Genomic DNA, 6,218 nt, shown 5'->3' on the forward strand with positions numbered 1-6,218 from the left:
TTAATCACATTGATGTAGTTTAATTTAAGGGAAAATGTCCGCTGAGGTTAGAGTGTAATATTGTGAGGGAGGATAAGTAAGGATTCAGCATTCACAGCACTAGTTGCAGTATAAAGCATAAACCTGAATTCTATAAAAGGCCAGTATGAAAGCTTTTCATTTTCAAGGACTGCTTGAGCCTGTCTGAAGATTGCACTTTTGCGTTTCAGTTGTTTTTGTTATGCTAGGGAAGCTCAGTGTAGGGGAGGGGGGGGGGGAAATAATTGAAAAGGCTTCACTAGACTATAGTCTCTCAAGCCTGTTCCATAATCTCTAAATGCTACGGAGAGTCTGTAATTCAGCCCCTGATAACAGGACGCTAGTGGTCTAGTGTCTTCAAGTTAATGTTAAAATATTTGCTAATTCAGTTCCCAGGATTATTTGTGTCTGCAAAAAACTGGGATGGGGGCGGTACCTCTGTTTTCACTACTTATTCTTAGAGCTAGAGGCACAGTACTGTTGGGCGGAAGCATTTAAAAGTTGTGGCAAGCAACAAGTCTCTGATAGGGAGAGAAGGGGAGAGTCTCTGACTCTGATCGCTACACTTGCATGGTTCTTTGCAGTGTGGCGTGTGGAACACTTAACATTTCCCTAAGGCGTGTTTGACTTTGACCTACATTAGATCTTTGTTACATCTCCGTTTTCAAAGTTCCTTTCATTCGCATTTATTTCAGGATATACAAAGACGGAAAGGTATTTGAACTGTTCTGAGTGGGGAATCCAAACCCTTATCGGTAGTTCTTTTTGACATTGGCTGGATCATATCCCAGCAGTTTTCTTATAGCTGGCTGTTGCCTCTAATTGCGTTTCAACAATCCTTCCTGGCTGACTGGAACAGCCAAACAGTCACTGGATGTGTGAGGACTTTGCTGCATGGGAATGTGTGTGCTGCAGTGCAGGTGCCAAAACGTGCAGCGTTTGACGAGGAAAAACTCAGAGCTGTTGGTGTGCAATTGAGATCTGGTTAATTTCTCATTTCTCCTGAAACGTGAGCTTGTTGAAATGCTCAGGAGCACAACTATAACTCTTTAAAAATAGGATTCAACATTCAGCTCCGCGATCCACAGTAGGATCTATCCAAGCTGACAGGGAATGATTTTCATATTCACAATTTGTGAGATGATAGCTGGACTGTCAGAAATACTTCTCAAGAGTGCTCGGATGTGTACACGTTTAGACTAAGATTAGACTGCCAAATGGTTCAAATATATTTTAATATATTTTAGTATATATATGGAGTTTTGTATCATAAAACAAGTGTATTTGGTGTTGTTCTTTTCTACATTGTGTAATCCATTGCTGTGCACTATTTTCCTAGAATAGATCATGAGGTGGAAGTATATTTTTGTCCTGAATGGAGAATTTGAAGCTATTTTCAGATATCTACATTAATATCTGCATATTTTAGGCATTGAGGCTGAAAATAACTTGTTAAACTATTTTGCCTCTGGTAACTCCAAATTAAGTCATTTTAAATTACTCTAATGTTTTCTAGAATATATAGTTTTGAAAAACACACCCAAGATATGACTTGCATTGTTTACATTTGGAGGTCTGTAGAACAAAGGCAAAAAAAAAGAAACTAGTTATTTCACCCTTTGTGTTCTTCCATAATTAAAGCAGCACTATGTAACATTACTCTTCTACCCCGGATTTGAACCAGTACTGACATTTCTACCATTGATCTAATGGAGCCTGCCTGCTTGCTCAATCTTGAGCATCAGGTTAAACTTTGTGTCAGATCCTGTGTCTAGGTGAGACACGACACTATAATCTAAATGTCTCAAGAGCAGGGAGACAAAATACAACCGCCCCAACTGTATATACGTTATAGTGTATTAACATACTCTACCATACAGATTAGACCAAATTTAAATGTATTCATTAAAACGGTTACATAGTGCCGCTTTAATGCTAGTGCAATCTTTCTACTTGATATACCATTTTTACACCTGAATTTATTTGCCAACTTTGATGTGAGAATGTGTTAAGTTTTTTGTAAAATTGTTATGCTGTATTTTGTGTTGTTCACCTTTGACTGCTTAAGAGCATGCTGTTAATTTCCATTACATTGATATACATTGGTTTAATAAAGTTAAGTATTGGCCAGAAGGTGTGTTACCTTTTCAAATTTTAGGAACATGTAGGAACCAAAACCCCAAAAGACAATACCTCCATGATAGTATCTACTGCCCAGGCCACAGAGTGTAGAGTAGGAGAGTAGTGACACGCTTTGATCTCACCGCAAAGCGGGTGCCTTATGGGCTATAGTTCCTATGATATTGCTCCTATGACTGGAACTATCCCATTGAGTTAGAATGAGCACTTCCGCATTCCAATTGTTAGAATGGGAGTCAACGCTAGTGTCGCCACTCTCTTACTATATTACTCTGCTACTGCCTACAGTACTATGTCCTAAGATGCATTGTTAATTTCGTTGACTACAACTATGACGAAAAATGTTTGTGTCAACTACCCTTTTTCATTGACAAAAACTAAGACAAAATATATTGACAATTTCATCAACAAATGAAAAACTAAAATGTTAGGGAGGGAATTGTGGAGAAGAGATCCAGTTTGATTGCACTCGGGTGTTGCACTTGTGGCACCCAAAGTGGTCCAGACGCATGCCACATACAGTATAGGCTTTGGCCTGACAGTGCGTCGAGTGTTCGAGTCCTGTTCATGACAACCTTTGCAGTGTGTCTCTCCCCTTCTCTCCCTCTTTCCTGTCAGTCACTTGATACTAAAGTCAGAAAAGGCAAAAACAAATCTTTAGAAAAAAAACGAATCAAGACTTTGACGCAATCAAGGCACGACCAAAATACTTTTTTGTAGACAAAATGATTTATTTAGTTTGCTAAAACCACATATTTTGTCGACTAAAAACTAGAATCAAACAAAAACATTTCAGATGACTAAAATATGACTCAAACTAAATGGAATTTCTTTCACAATCAACAATTGAATGTCTGTGGAGAACTATTTTATTGTTCATTTCTACAATATGATTTTAATTACGTTTTATATAATATATATGTTTTGTAAAGTTAAAAAGTAACAATTAACAGGCAGAGAGTTGGTTGTATAAACCATACTGGCATGTGGCTGTTATGAGGACCAGTTCCTGCGTTTGGACTTTGACACTGTCAAATATAATTCAAACTTTCCTGAGGGTAATGGTGATCAAAGATGTTAAAACTCCAGATATTTATAAAGTTTGCATGTGGATGTGGGTTTAGGGACCCTGTTGGACATGGTACGCAAGTATCTGCTTGGCAGTTAACACAATTACACCTAGAAAGCATCTGTTATTTTAGCTTTATATTTAGCAAAACATCTCCACCAAAAGTTAGCGTTGGATATCTTTTTGTAAATTAACGCCCTGCCACGCAAAAGCAACAAGAGTAGCAGATCTACTTCGCACCGCGTTTTGACCTTGTTGATCTGCTACTTTTGATGCTCTTGAATTTGAATCCTGAAGAGTAGCAGTTTTGGACCTATGAGGTTTCCCCCCGACAGACGATTTGTAGAATCTAAATGGGGTCAGTCGTTAACCCCTTTGAGGTTAATTATGACTCCCCCGCCCTTGCCCCGGGTTCGATTAGTAAAATAAATAGCCCTATATACTTAGTAGTAGCAAAATAACCAATCTACAAGCTCACAACACGTCACATTGTGAAACATTTTGAGCTTGTAGATCAGCAGACTTGGATGTTTTTGAGGAAGTAAAATATGCAGTTTGAAAAATCGAATCAAAAAAGGATTTCACCTCCACTCCCCCGCAGCGAATTCAACCCTGCACCTGCTATAGAGTTATAGCAGAGTTATAGAGTCAAGTGATCAAGTGTTTGTCATCTGTGTTTTACTGCTGCTAATCTTTGGACCCTGATCTGATGTTGAAAAGTAGCTACCCAAATTGATGATGCTCAGTCGGAACTGTTAACTGGCAGCTTGTATACCACATTACACAGGGCCTGTACTCTGGGGGGAATTAAGGAAAAGATACCTACAGTATTAAGATATCATGTATTAGACATACAGTACAGGGAGGTGGTAGAAAAATGAAGAGATCCTTAAGAATGTCTCTACAACTTCTCATCCTGTATGTTCTGCTTGCTTGTGGTAAGACATCACTTATTTGTACAATATTCTGTTAATGCTAGCGTCCCTATTTTGGGAAAGATTTCCAGATTTGTTTTAAACATTTTGAAAACGGCAAAGAGCAGATTCCATGCGCACAACTAGAGCTATTCCTCTAGTAGTCTATATGATGAAGTGTATAGGGCTATAGGGTGGTTAATTCAATGTATGTATATTACATTTTGCATTAATTCCAACATGGGACCAGAAATAAAAGATGTTTGTACTAACTAGGCTTAGGTATATATATATACTTCTGTGCTTGTTAAAATGTCAGATTTCGGGGATGTCTGGGTTAAACAACTGCATGCATCCTTGTTGCTGCAGCACTATTGACAGCTCCTATTGGTTTCTAATGTTTGTCGGATGTTATTGAATTGTCAGAATTAACCTTTTGGTGTCATTCAAAAGCGTGTCAATCTGGATATAAAAATCATCTAAAACCCCCAAAAGAATGTAAATTGGGTAAGATGTCCAGATATGGATGTTTTGGTGGCAATGTTGACCATTTAATTTCAGTAGAGGAATCCAAACTAATTCCATATCATTTAGCTAATTAAGATCTTTGCCATTGAATGACCAACATTCCAGTGTCATGTCATAGGTCTATTACGGTAGATCTGATGCCATTTATAACAATTACAGAAAGGTTTAGTCTGTCAGACAATTTATTTATTATTACATTTTTATATTCTCACAAATCTGATACATGTGATGAAATGTTCATATTGTGATGTTACTTTATATAGGGAGACGTTCCTGCTGTACAGTGATAAAAAGCTTGCATATTTTATTCTTTTTTTGTTTTTTTTCTTAAATGAATGCCCTACTTCGTCACAGTCACACAAAAGGAGCAGACGTGGAAGATGGAAGATCAAAAGGTGTAGCGATGAGACTAGTTTTGAGCTTCTAAATGATCTATTTTTGAATTTGAATCCTGAAACATAACATGAGGCTTCCACAAAACATCAACGATATACAAGAAAATTGTATGAATCATAATTTCCGTGTGTTATTCTGTATTGTTTTCATTTCATGTCAATGGTTGTGAGGATGATCTAATTACCCTTCATCGGTCAATAAAATATGACCTAACCTAAAACATGAAAAATAATACTTGATAAAAACAATAAAGCTAACACTTTAGAAAGTTTAGAAGGAGAAATATAGATGCTTGTAGGTGCTTGTGTCACATCAGGTGACGTGGGTGTGTGTGCGTGCGTGTTCGTGCGTGTGCGTGTGCGTGTGTGCGTGTGTGTGCGCGTGCCCTGCTAATGTCTATACTCTGTAGGGCACGTGTTGCCCCGTGACATCTTTATGGCATAGTGTCTGTAAAAGATGTAGAAGTCAAACATTACCAAAAACATTAGATTTTTATGTCTGGTATTTGTGATTGTGAATCTGTCCTGGGACTTTGATCTAAGCAACATGTGTCCAGTTGGTTAATGACCTCTTAACCTTTATAGTTCCTTATAAGTATTTTTTATGACTTTCATATTATTCTGTTGAAATTTATATATTGGCATTTGTAATCTATGCAAAGTAACGCATCCTGCACCCTACTTGTGAAATTGTATAATTGTGCATAAAGAAATACATTAATTTAAAATAAATGATACATTTGCTGCCCTGTCTGTATTGTAAGCCTTGCCGAGCCATGAGGCCCATAGGTCAGGAGCCTATCTCCTGTTTCTGTAGCGTGAGGCAGCTTGATGTGATGTACAAGTACACCCCCTGGACATGACGCTAGTACAGTATGACACAGGGACTTACCCCCAATCCAATTGGTGTAGCTTGATAGGGGTCATTAATTCAGTCTGCATTTTGATCTGTGTCGCTCCTGAGTCCTGTATGTACAGTAACTGTGATATTATGTTGTGCTATGGTTAAAGTCTACAGTCAGTGTCCGCAAGGCTGGAGGCCATGGGACGGCAAATGTTACTACTTCTCTGTGGATCTCAAGACGTGGGGAGAGGCCCACACCTTCTGTCTGGGTCAAGGAGAAGGAAGTGACCTGATGAGTATAAATGAGCATC

The sequence above is a fragment of the Protomyctophum parallelum genome (genome assembly GCF_964188405.1).
Source record: "Protomyctophum parallelum genome assembly, chromosome: 21".
Taxonomy (NCBI): Eukaryota; Metazoa; Chordata; class Actinopteri; order Myctophiformes; family Myctophidae; genus Protomyctophum; species Protomyctophum parallelum.